The sequence below is a fragment of the Salmo salar genome, chromosome 15, assembly GCF_965601325.2.
Source record: "Salmo salar chromosome 15, fSalSal1, whole genome shotgun sequence".
Lineage (NCBI taxonomy): Eukaryota > Metazoa > Chordata > Actinopteri > Salmoniformes > Salmonidae > Salmo > Salmo salar.
In genome coordinates this window covers 47,998,835-48,012,137 of record NC_138305.1, presented here as the reverse complement: position 1 = coordinate 48,012,137, position 13,303 = coordinate 47,998,835, and the positions used below count along the sequence as shown (strand labels likewise).

The following is a 13,303-nucleotide window of genomic DNA, read 5'->3' as shown; positions in this document are numbered from 1 at the left end:
CAGGGAAACATAGTGGAGTGGTAACGCAAGCAGTTCTCCCGACAACACTTGGGTACACTTCAGCATCCACGGAGAGGCTCTTGCTGCCAAGGGAATTCCTGACAGCTTGAAAGACGTTTTGAACACGACAGTGAAAATGGTTAGCTTTGGTAAAGCAAGGCCCCTGAACATTTGTGTATTTTCTGCACATCTAATGATATGGGCAGAGACCATGTCACACTTTTACAACATACAGAAGTGCGCTGGTTATCAAGGGGCAAAGTATTAACATGTTTTTTTTAATTGAGAGACGAGCTTAAAGTTTTCTTACTGACCATAATTTTCAGTTGTCTGACCGCTTGCATGATGACGAGTTTCTCACACGACTGGCCTATCTGGGTGATGTTTTTTCTCAGCTGAATTATCTGAATCTAGGATTACAGGGACTCTCCGCAACTATATTCAACGTGCGGTACAAGATTGAGGCTATGATTAAGAAGTTGGAGCTCTTCTCTGTCTGCATTAACAAGGACAACACACGGGTCTTTCCGTCATTGTATGATTTTTTGTGTGCAAATGGACTCAAGCTTACGGACAATGTCAAATGTGATATAGCGAAGTACCTGAGTGAGTTGGGTGCGCAATTACACAGGTACTGTCCCGAAACTGATGACACAAACAACTGGATTCGTTATCCCTTTCATGGCCTGCCTCCAGTCCACTTACCGATATCTGAACAAGAGAAATTCATTGAAATTACAACAAGCGGTTCTGTGAAAATTGAATTTAAATCAGAAGCCACTACCAGATTTCTGGATTGAGCTGCGCTCAGAGTATCCTGCCTTGGCAAATCGCACTGTTAAGACACTGATGCCCTTTGCAACCACGTACCTATGTGAGAGTGGATTCTCGGCCCTCACTAGCAAGAAAACTAAATACAGGCATCGACTGTGTGTGGAAAATGATTTAAGACTGAGACTCTCTCCAATATAACCCAACATTGCAGAGTTATGTGCATCCTTTCAAGCACACCCTTCTCATTAACCTGTGGTGAGTTATTCACAATTTTCGATGAACAAATAAGGTTTTATATGTAAGATGGTTAAATAAAGAGCAAAATTATTGATTATTATTATTATATTATTATTTGTGCCCTAGTCCTATAAGAGCACTTTGTCACTTCCCACAAGCTGGGTTGTGACAAACTCACATTCTTATGTTTAATAAATGTATTGTATAGTGTGTATGTGGCAAGTTTACAATGATGCCAAAAAACAACATTTGAGAGTGCGCTGAACCTGGTGCTAGAGTGGGTACTCAGCTGTAAGTTGAATGTTTGAAGGAGTACGGGACTATAAAAAGTTTGGGAACCACTGTTCTAAATCAAAGAGGAATATGTAAATCAAAGAGGAATATGTGAAGCAAGAATATGTTAGCTACATGAAGTAGCTAAGAGAGAACATTCAGTGTAGCCAAATATTACAGGGTCCCCTTGGAAACACTTATAAACACTTTGGTTCCTACCCTGTCACAATAACTCCTCCCTGGCGTTTTCATTCGTAGTCATTTCGAACAACTCTGTATTCATCATTATATTCTAACTTATAGAATTGGAATAATCATTCTATTTCCATGATTCCAACAGTTCACCAAAGTGTTTTTTTTTAACAGTATAAAACAATCAGAATGGAAAAATACCCATTGAAATCATGTAGACTGGATGTGTTGCCACCCTACTAGGGTCATGCACTACTCATAAAGAACATGTTGAACTTGTATTACTTAAAAATGTAAAATACTGTCAAATACCATCAATTTCTTTTTTTAAATACTGTGATATATTTTGGCCATATCGCCCAGCCCTTGCCGATGACAAGCATACCCATAACATGATACTGCCACCACCATGCTTGAAAATATGAGGTGTGGTACTCAGTGATGTGTTGGATTTGCCCCAAACATAACACTTTGTATTCAGGACATAAAGTTAATTTCTTTGACACATGTTTTGCAGTTTTACTTTAGTGCTTTATTGCAAACAGGATGCATGTTTTGGAATATGTTTTATTCTGTACATGCTTTGTTCTTTTCACTCTGTAATTGAGGTTAGTATTGTGGAGTAAGTACAATGCTGTTGATCATGCTGATGTACTGCTCGACTGAGGGACCTTACAGATAATGATTACATTTTACATTTACGTCATTTAGCAGATTACAAATTGGTGCATTCACCTTATGATATCCAATGATGAGGTAGTATTAAGAAATCATGTTAAACACTAGTATTATGTCCATGCAACTTATGTGACACATTTTTACTCCTTTACTTATTTAGGCTTGACATAACAAAGGGGTTTTATACTTACTGACTCGAGACATTTCAGCTTCTAATTTTTTATTAATTTGTAAAAAATGTCTAAAAACATAATTACACTTTGACATAATGAGGTATTGAGTGTAGGCCAGTGACACAAAATCTAAATGTAATCCATTTTAAATTCAGCTGTAACACAACAAAATTTGGAAAAAGTAAAGGGGTGTGAATACTTTCTGAAGGCACTGTAGATATGTATAGCGGATAGGTGACTAGGCATCAGAATATATGATAAACAGGGTAGAAACAGCATAAATTATAATTGTATGTGAGTGTGTGTCTAGAGTCAGTATACTGTGTAAGTGAATGTTACAGTATGTGTGTGGAAGCTGTGAGTGTGCATCGAGACCATGCAAAATAAAAATTAAATACAAGGGTTAACTCAGACTATGGTATATAATGATGTCTATAGGAATTATCTAGTTATTTTTCAAATACTCTTTTCGATGTCGTACTATGAGATACGCCTGGGTGTCCATAAACTCAAAGTATCCAATCACAGTCTGTTGGAGACAGACAAGTCGAGTGGCGAATGGGGTGAGCCCCTCTCCTCTATTAGGGGAGCCACTCCCCCGCCAAACAGGTAATTCTCACCTCTCATCCTTGCGGAAGTGAATACGTTCACTAAACTCTACTCAGCTTGACTAGATTCCTGGTTTCCTACTGAACTGTTCACGTGAACCGTGAGGTTAGCGCTGCGAAACATAGGACTTCAGCTCCTGTTAATAGTTGAGTACCGACCGAAAGGTTTTTGCTTTGAATAGAATTCATTTTCTAATCTTCAGCCTCCATCTAGCTAGCTCCACATGGCTAGCTATCGAGGTTCGTTTAGCCCTCGCCGTTAGGCTTCGGCTGACCAGGTTAGCACAAGCCTTCAACCAACACTATCTTCACGGTTGTAGCTAGCTTTAGCTGTAAGGCTTCTACTAGTTAGTTTATGCCTAACTAAAGCCCAGAGCTTACATATTTTTGTTCAGTACAAAAACAAATGCAACATGTAAAGTGTTGGTCCCATGTTTCATGATCTGAAATAAAAGATCCCAGAAATTGTCCATACGCACAAAAAGCGTATTTCTCTCAGATGTTGTGCACAAATTTGTTTACATCCCTGTTGGTCAGCATTTCTCCTTTGCCAAGATAATCCTGACAGATGTGGCATCAAGAAGCTGATTAAACAGCATGATCATCACACAGGTGCACCTTGTGCTGGCTTCAATAAAAGGCCACTCAAATGTGCAGTTCTGTCAACAAAACACAATGACACAGATGTCAAGTTTTGAGGGAGTGTGAAATTGGACTGCATGAATGTCCACCAGAGCTGTTGCCAGAGAATTGAATGTTCATTTCTCTACCATAAGCCAACTCAACATCATTTTAGAGAATTTGGCAGTACGTCCAACCGGCCTAACAACCGCAGACCACGCTACACTAGGACCTCCACACCCGGCTTCTTCAACTACGGGATCGTCTGAGACCAGCCAACCGGACAGCTGATGAAACTGAGGAGTATTTTAATCTGTAATAAAGCCCTTTTGTGGGGAAAAACTCATTCTGATTGGCTGGCCTGGCTCCCCAGTGGGTGGGCCTGCCCCTGCTCAGTCATGAGAAATCCATAGATTATGGCCTGATTTATTTATTTAAATTGACAGATTGCCTTATATAAACTAACTCAGTAACATCTTTCAAATTGTTGCGTTTATATTTTTATTCAGTATACAACAGGTGTTTTTATCATAGCTCTATTCTACACCATGGCCAACGCTGCTCAATCCCTAGACGAGCCTAGCGCCTAGACGAGCCTAGCGCCCAAACCACCACGTTGTTGTGCTTGCAGCACCACGGTTGTGGGGAAGGATTTTCACGCTCTATGCATCAATTGTCTGGGAAGAGAACATGCTCAGGAAGCAGCCGATAACCCAGAGTCGTGTAAGCATTGTAAATGGCTCTCTAGAGCAGGTTTGAAAAGGAGGCAAAAACTCTCTGCTATTACTATCCCCTCCCTCCCCGCTCAGCCACCGGCCGAGGTGGAGGCTCAACTCCCCACAGCCGAGCCAAGCTCGATTCCCTACTCTCGCTGTCTGACAAAATAGTGTCGGGGGAAGTCGAGCTAGGGGATAACGAAGACAATGACGAGAATATCGTGGGTCTCGTCGACTTTGTGACTGACATGGAGGGTGAAGGCCCCGTTTCTCCCCCATCTTAAGTCCCAAGATCCCCCCGCCCCCAAGACTGAGGAGCCGATGATATCCCCTTGGAGTACGGGCTTCTCAACATTTGCAAGCGAACCGCGGGCAGACTTGATGTTGTGTGGCCAGCTCTTTTGGCGAGCCAGGACCCCGGAAGGGACCTATATGATGAGAAAGGACTCCCATCCCGCATAGCCCCTGCTAAGCAACTTCTTCTTGTGGTCCCAGCCTGTCTCAAAGAGGCTAGGAGCTCATGGGATAAGTCCCCTTACCAGCAATATCCTGGCTAGTGGTTTCCCGAGCATGGACATGCACAATATGGAAGAATCTGGGTGTTGCAACCCTCTCATGGTGGAGCCGTCACTGGTGGACCACCTCCACCCCACATGCAGTGCTACTAGCACTACTGGCACTTCTCTCCATGGAAAGACAGAGCGCTTTTCTGCCTCCATTCTTCATAAGACGTACAAAGCCTTGGCCTTATCAATCAGAGCACCTAACGTGTTGGCTTACCAGACATAGTTACTGGAGGATGTGGGGAAGCAACTGGACCCTGAATCAGGATGCTTGGGATGAGATCTGTATGATTACGGATCTAAACCTCCAGGCCTCCCATAATGCCATCCATCTGTGGTCGCACCATGAGCCTGGCGGTGGTGGAAGAAAGGGCACTTTGGCTAAGCTTGTCCAGCTTAACAGACAAAGAGAAAGTGGAGCTCCTGGATGTCCCTGTGACACCCAAAGAGTTGTTTGGCCCTGCTGTCGCCGCCATGCGGCAAAAGTGTGATGTGTAAGAAAGAAGTCGAAGCCCGTTGGTCACTGCAACTCACCCTAGCCTCACAGCAGGGAGGGGGCAACAAGCTGGCTTTGGGGGCCCAAGACCCCCCCGGCGACTCCGCAGACTACACTCTTAGAAAAAAGGGTTCTGCGGCTGTCCCCAAAGGAGAACCCTTTTTGGTTCCAGGTAGAACCCTTTTTGGAACCCTCCGTGTCAAGAATTCTACATGGAACCCAAAAGGGGTCTACCAGGAACCTAAAGGGTTCTACCTGAAACCAAAAGGGCTTCCTCAAAGGGTTCTCCTATATGGACAGCCAAAGAACAATTTTTGGTTCTAGATAGCACCCGCTAAGAAGCAAACCTGTAGTTAAACAGTCCTTTCCTGCGGCTGAAGCCGTCCCTCCCCCTCTCGGCTTCGCACAACAATGGGGAGGCGCATCTGCATTGGGGGGGAGATAATATTTCCTGTGTAGCAGTTCCTTTTCAGGTCTTCGCTCACATGGCAAAATGGGGGATGTGCACACTTAACCCCAAGTGCCATCCCCCCTCCAGCTATCCCCTTGGCACCTTCTCAGGTTTTGAGCCAGGACGAAACTCAAAATGTCCGCTCTCCCTCTGGTCTTGTGACTTACAGAGCTGGATGACAGATTGCCATTTGTCATAACCATGGCTCCCACTCTAGGTGGGTAAGTCAGGGAAGAGACCTGACACAATTCCCTGTTTTCATATGATAAACTGGAAAATAGGTTTCCCGGGTTCACTTCAGACATCTTCTCTGGATCTTTTTTGGGAAATCTTACGGCAACTTAGCTCTATTAATTGAAAAATAGAAAACAGTCAATACAGAATTCCATTATTCATACTTTGCTGGGAAGCCACAAACAGCCATCTCAAGTCTACCGCACTCTGGTATTTTTCCTTGTCCCATTCTTACCTGCACTTGGTTCACACAGTTGGGCACTTGTAAACTGCTGAGGATATTTTTGCTCGTCAGCCCTTTCCTCCGGAGTAGGGCTAAGACAGACCAGACACATAGGATTAGGACATCAGGGTTACCAGCATATTTCCTTCTTCCTTTAAGCTACACCTATTGGCGCCTTATTTCATTCCGTTGGCCGCTCTCATGCAAAAGCCCTGCCCAGTGACACGGTATAGCTATACCCATTGCAATCCCCGTAACGTTATCACACCCTGGGGTGTGCATGACACGCACGTACTAGCACTTCAAACCTGTTCCTGAGAGCTCGCCCTCCGCATCTATCCAGACTGACTCAAAAGACAACTGTTAGAAACCGACAACCATATGAGGGTTTTGGAGAACCCCGTCCCTATATGGTGGTTACACACCACTATGGGTGGAAGCACCGGCACACCCTCTCAAGAGAATGCCTTAAGCTTTCCCCTCTCCTAGGCCTGACACCCTCCACTCTAACTGAGCGAGGTAACTGTCTTATCCCTCATCTTCGAGCCCCTCTATTAGAGGTCGACCGATTAATCGGAATGGCCAATTAATTAGGGCCGATTTCAAGTTTTCATAACAATCGGTAATCCGTATTTTTGGCCACCGATTTGCCGATTTATTTTTTATATATATATTTTTCTTTTAATATAGATATTTTTTAACTAGGCAAGTCAGTTAAGAACACATTCTTATTTTCAATGACGGCCTAGGAACAGTGGGTTAACTGCCTTGTTCAGGGGCAGAACAACAGATTTTTACCTTGTCAGCTTGGGGATGCAACCTTACGGTTAACTAGTCCAACGCTCTAACCACCTGCTTTACATTGCACTCCACGAGGAGCCTGCCTGTTACGCGAATGCAGTAAGAAGCCAAGGTAAGTTGCTAGCTAGCATTAAACTTATCTTATAAAAACAATCAATCAATCATAATCACTAGTTAACAACACATGGTTGATGATATTACTAGTTTACCTAGCCTGTCCTGCATTGCATATAATCGATGCGGTGCGCATTTGCGAAAAAGGTCTGTCGTTGCTCCAACTTGTACCTAACCATAAACATCAATGTCTTTCTTAAAATCAATACACAAGTATATATTTTTAAACCTGCATCTTTAGTTAATATTGCCTGCTAACATGAATTTCTTTTAACTAGGGAAAATGTGTCACCTCTGCAACAGAGTCAGGGTATATGCAGCAGTTTGGGCCGCCTGGCACGTTGCGAACTGTGAAGACTATTTCTTCCTAACAAAGACAGCCGACTTCGCCAAACGGGGGATGATTTAACAAAAGCGCTTTTGCGAAAAAAGCACAATCGTTGCACGACTGTACCTAACCATAAACATCAATGCCTTTCTAAAAATCAATACACAGAAGTATATATTTTTAAACCTGCATATTTAGCTAAAACAAATCCAGGTTAGCAGGCAATATTAACCAGGTGAAATTGTCACTTCTCTTCCGTTCATTGCACGCAGAGTCAGGGTATATGCAACAGTTTGGGCCGCCTGGCTCGTTGCGAACTAATTTGCCCGAATTTTACGTAATTATGACATAACATTGAAGGTTGTGCAATGTAACAGGAACATTTAGACTTATGGATGCCAACCGTTAGATAAAATACGGAACGGTTCCGTATTTCACTGAAAGAATAAACGTGAAAGTTTCCGGATTCGACCATATTAATGACCTAAGGCTCGTGTTTCTGTGTGTTATTATGTTATAATTAAGTCTATGATTATGATTTGATAGAGCAGTCTGACTGAGCGATGGTAGGCAGCAGCAGGCTCGTAAGCATTCATTCAAAATAGCACTTTCGTGCGTTTTGCCAGAAGCCCTTCGCAATGCATTGCGCTGTTTATTTATGACTTCAAGCCTATCAACTCCCAAGATTAGGCTGGTGTAACCGATATGAAATGGCTAGCTAGTTAGCGGGTGCGCGCTAATAGCGTTTCAAACGTCACTCGCTCTGAGACTTGGAGTAGTTGTTTCCCTTGCTCTGCATGGGTAACGCTGCTTCGAGGGTGGCTGTTGTCGATGTGTTCCTGGTTCGAGCCCAGGTAGGAGTGAGGAGAGGGACGGAAGCTATACTGTTACACTGGCAATACTAAAGTGCCTATAAGAAAATCCAATAGTCAAAGGTATATGAAATACAAATCGTATAGAGAGAAATAGTCCTATAATCCAACTACAACCTAAAACTTCTTACCTGGGAATATTGAAGACTCATGTTAAAAGGAACCACCAGCTTTCATATGTTCTGAGCAAGGAACTTAAACGTTAGCTTTCTTACATGGCACATAATGCACTTTCACTTTCTTCTCCAACACTTTGTTTTTGCATTATTTAAACCAAATTGAACATGTTTCATTATTTATTTGAGGCTAAATTGATTTTATTGATGTATTATATGTATTATAAATTATGTATTAACACTTAAGTTAAAATAAGTGTTGTATTGTTGTAATTGTCATTATTACAAATAAATAAATGGAAAAATAAAACGGCCGATTAATCGGTATCGGCTTTTTTTGGGTCCTCCAATAATCGGTATCGGCATTGAAAAATCATAATCGGTCGACCTCTACGGCCAAGTTCGTTACTGACTGGATGCGACTGCACATTTTATGGGGCATACTCTCTCACGTTCGCAACCTCAGTGGTGATGCTGATGATGCATAGTCCTCTCACTGTCAACTGCGTTCAGTTTCAGCAAACATAACGTGTAAATATTTGTATGAACATAAGATTCAACAACTGTGACATAAACTGAACAAGTTCCACAGACATGTGACTAACAGTAATAGAATAATGTGTCCCTGAACAAAGCGGGGGTCAAAATCAAAAGTAAGTCAGTATCTGGTGTGGCCACCAGCTGCATTAAGTACTGCAGTGCATCCCCTCCTCATGGACTGCACCAGATTTGCCAGTTCTTGCTGTGAGATGTTACCCCACTCTTCCACCAAGGCACTTGCAAGTTCCTGGACATTTCTGGAGGGAATGGCCCTAGCCCTCACCCTCCGATCCAACAGGTCCCAGACGTGCTCAATGGGATTGAGATCCGGGCTCTTCTCTGGCCATGACAGAACACTGACATTCCTGTCTTGCAGGAAGTCACGCACAGAACGAGCAGTATGGCTGGTGGCATTGTCATGCTGGAGGGTCATGTCAGGATGAGCCTGCAGGAAGGGTACCACATGTGGGAGGAGGATATCTTCCCTGTAACGCACAGCATTGAGATTGCCTGCAATGACAACAAGCTCAGTCCGATGATGCTGTGACACACCGCCCCAGACCATGACGGACCCTACATCTCCAAATCGATCCCGCTCCAGAGTACAGGCCTCGGTGTAAGGCTCAATCCTTTGATGATAAACGGGAATCCCACCATCACCCCTGGTGAGACAAAACCGCGACTCGTCAGTGAAGAGCACTTTTTGCCAGTCCTGTCTGGTCCAGCGACGGTGGGTTTGTGCCCATAGGCGACGTTGTTGCCGGTGACGTCTGGTGAGGACCTGCCTTACAACAGGCCTACAAGCCCTCAGTCCAGCCTCTCTCAGCCTATTGCGGACAGTCTGAGCACTGATGGAGGGATTGTGCGTTCCTGGTATAACTCGGGCAGTTGTTGTTGCCATCCTGTACCTGTCCTGCTGGTGTGATGTCTGGATGTACCGATCCTCTGCAGGTGTTGTTACACGTGGTCTGCCACTGCGAGGACGATCAGCTGTCTGTCCTGTCTCCCTGTAGCGCTGTCTTAGGCGTCTCACATTACGGACATTGCAATTTATTGCCCTGGCAACATCTGCAGTCCTCATGCCCCCTTGCAGCATGCCTAAGGCACGTTCACGCAGATGAGCAGGGACCCGTGGCATCTTTCTTTTGGTGTTTTTCAGAGTCAGTAGAAAGGCCGCGTGTCCTAAGTTTTCCTAACTGTGACCTTAATTGCCTACCGTCTGTAAGCTGTTCGTGTCTTAACGACCGTTTCACAGGTGCATGTTCATTAATTGTTCATGGTTCATTGAACAAACATGCAAAACAGTGTTTAAACCCTTTACAATTGAGATCTGTGAAGTTCTTTTGATTTTTACAAATTATCTTTGAAAGACAGGGTCCTGAAAAAGGGCGTTTCTTTTTTTGCTGAGTTTATGTACAAGAGCTAGCAATATCTATACCACAATGCAGTTGTGAGCATACTAGGCATTCTATATTATACTACAACATCAGTTTAACTGAATATGGCTGAAGGCTCCAGCTTCCAGAGTGTTCTTCAGCTGGTGAACGTCATCTTGTTGGGTAATGGAAGCTGGTGTTGCAGACTTTGACGCTGTGGCGATGTTGGCAGGGATGTTGGGTTTGGGGAGCTGTGTCTCTGGCTCCTTGTAGACAACATTCTAAGTTGTTCTGCACTACACAGACAGGTGGACAAGCCTCTCCCTGAAGTGGTGGGTTCTGGGCTCATACACTTTCTTCACCACCCACTGCGTCGACCTCTTGCAGAAGATGTGTTTGTACTGCAAGTCTCCTGGAAAGACATGAATACTGATGAGGATGTGTAAAACAATGACTGATCATGAGGATGTGTAACCATACAAGAAACCATGTTAATCTGTAAACGGCAGACGAAATTTGGCATGCCGCCCCGGGTCCTCTCTAAATACTCCTGCTGCACCATCGAGAGCGCCCTGACCGGTTGCATCACAGACTGGTACGGAAATTGCTCCGTCCACATCGGCAAGGCCCTCCAGCGGGTGGTGAAGACAGCCCAGTACATCACTGGGACCGTGCTTCCACCCATCCAGGACATCTACTCTTAACGGTGCTTGAGGAAGTCTCGCAGCATTATCAAGGACCCCACACACACACCAGACACAAGCTGTTCTCTCCCTTACCGTCAGGCAGATGGCATCGGAGAATAAGGACTGATAGAAACTCTCTGAGCCTGTTGGTATCTACAAGACTGCTGAACACTTGAACTTGACTGACCACCTGCTTTGATTCTCCGCACCTTAGCACACATCACAACTACTGCTACCAAACACATATTATACTGCTCATATTATACACTTGCCCCCAACCCCCCCTTCTCCAATACACATATTGTACTATACATTGTGCCTTCCTGTATAATACTTATGGTAAAATGTTTATTATATTCTACTGCCATTTACTTTGTTTTTATTCTTATTTTTTACAATTTCTCATTGTTGCATTAAGGAACCTGCAAGTGAAGGAACCTGCAAGTACATTTTGTGGGATGATGTATACCATGTGTATCCCGTACCAACGACCAATAAAACTTGAACCAAAAAAGGATACAGTAGACTGGTACAGTATGTGTTCTGTTACGTTCAGAGTCAATAATGGGGCATTGAGATGGACTGTTAGCAAAGACGTGAAACGTTTGATGGGGGCTTGACTTGTAGACAGTCCAGTTGTGTATTGTTGTATATGAGGGCTTACAGTTGTGCTGTTGGGTAGACAAGCACTGCCAACAATAGAGTAAATATGTTAGAAGAGCATACTAACAGCCTCTCTCCCCCATGCCAAAGAATATGTAGGACACTCAGTATTAGTGATTAGCCAACATTTTACAAATGTGTCCCTCATCAATACACACACACACACACACCCACACACACACCATCCCCTCCTTACTAATACCTCCTTTTCTCCAATGTAGAATACGTCAAGCCTTGTATGAACAATCAACTAAGCCTCCACTACACAGAGAAAACGACAGTAGTTGTAGCCTACTTGTAAACACACCAGCCATGACAACAAGACATGGACCATGTATAAGCCTAGCTCCAGAATATTTATTTACTCATCGTGGAGTCATGAAAAGATTTAGCAAAGGTAACTTACACTAGTTCCTTGTGCTGAGTTTGAGTTTGATGTTGATGCCGCTGCAGATGTTGATGGGATCGAACACATAGTCACGTTAGCCTCTACGGTACTGTTAGTCAGTTAGTTAGCTAGCTACGATCCGGTAGGCTGTAGTTAACGTAGCCTAATGTAGCTAATGTTAGCTTGCAAAGTTACAAATCACTTTGCCAGATAACAGCTAGATAATTACATTACTTTGGAATGTCTAGGCAGCGTATTATGAACGCTAGCTAGTTAGATTTTGGTTTAGATAAACAAACGTAGTTAGCTAGGTAAAGTTAGCTACGTTATCTCAGCTCGACTTCTTTTCTGCTGTGCTGATGTTGGCTGATCGGGTACCTTTCCTCTTTGAAGTGAATGGGAAAATCTATGGAACAGCATCACTTTAAAACTTTCGATGTCCTGGCAACCTCATCAGTTGAGACTTCAGGTACATATCGAAATCCTCAGGCTGAAAGTGCTGGCTACAAACACAGACATTTTGATATTTCTCCACGTGAGTATTCAACTGGATCCACCTCCGCTGAAATCGCAAGGAATTCTGGATATTGCGGTTTGCTTACAACCAGGAAATGTAGATGACCCGGTTCTACCAATGAGGTGCAGAAACGCTCATGTTTGCGTGTAGTGAGGAAATTCTCGATTTCTATGACACATAATATGTTAATAACATATTAATGAGCACACACTGTGTAATAGAGCAGCGGTGAAATTTCCCTTTAACGATTTCTAGCATGCATTGTTGCTGTATAGAGCGCAACATGGTAAATGTAGGAAACTTTACTGAACAATTTGCTGTTTTATCAGCCTCCAGAGAGTGGTGAGGTCAGCGGGATGTTCTGGACCAAACACAAATGACTACACTCCAATTTATGACCAAACTCCAAGGGATCCACTTAAACTCCCACAAAATGAACACAGCCAGTAAGATATGCATATAGTCAGCCACAGTCCTCCATCCACAGAGAGAGAATACCACAGTTATTCAATCATTGAAATTATGGAGAATATGGAGAATAGACTTGAAGTGCTGTAGTATGTACAAGGTCAAGGCTGGAAATGAGTGACAGCATGGTTTAGTTTAGTTTTTTAAGATCCCCATTAACTTCTGCACATGCAGCAGCTACTCTTCCATGCACCA

The 13,303-nt window shown here is 43.6% G+C and overlaps 1 long non-coding RNA gene across 1 annotated transcript; it reads right to left on the bottom strand.

The window, feature by feature from the left end:
* Window positions 1–2,025: 2,025 nt before the first annotated feature.
* On the bottom strand, window positions 2,026–12,690 carry LOC106571491 (uncharacterized). Its single transcript, XR_001320934.3, has 2 exons — window positions 12,142–12,690; window positions 2,026–10,798 (listed from the first exon to the last, which is right to left on the bottom strand). It is a non-coding gene; the product is annotated as an uncharacterized LOC106571491 (long non-coding RNA).
* Between the last annotated feature and the right edge of the window lie 613 nt (window positions 12,691–13,303).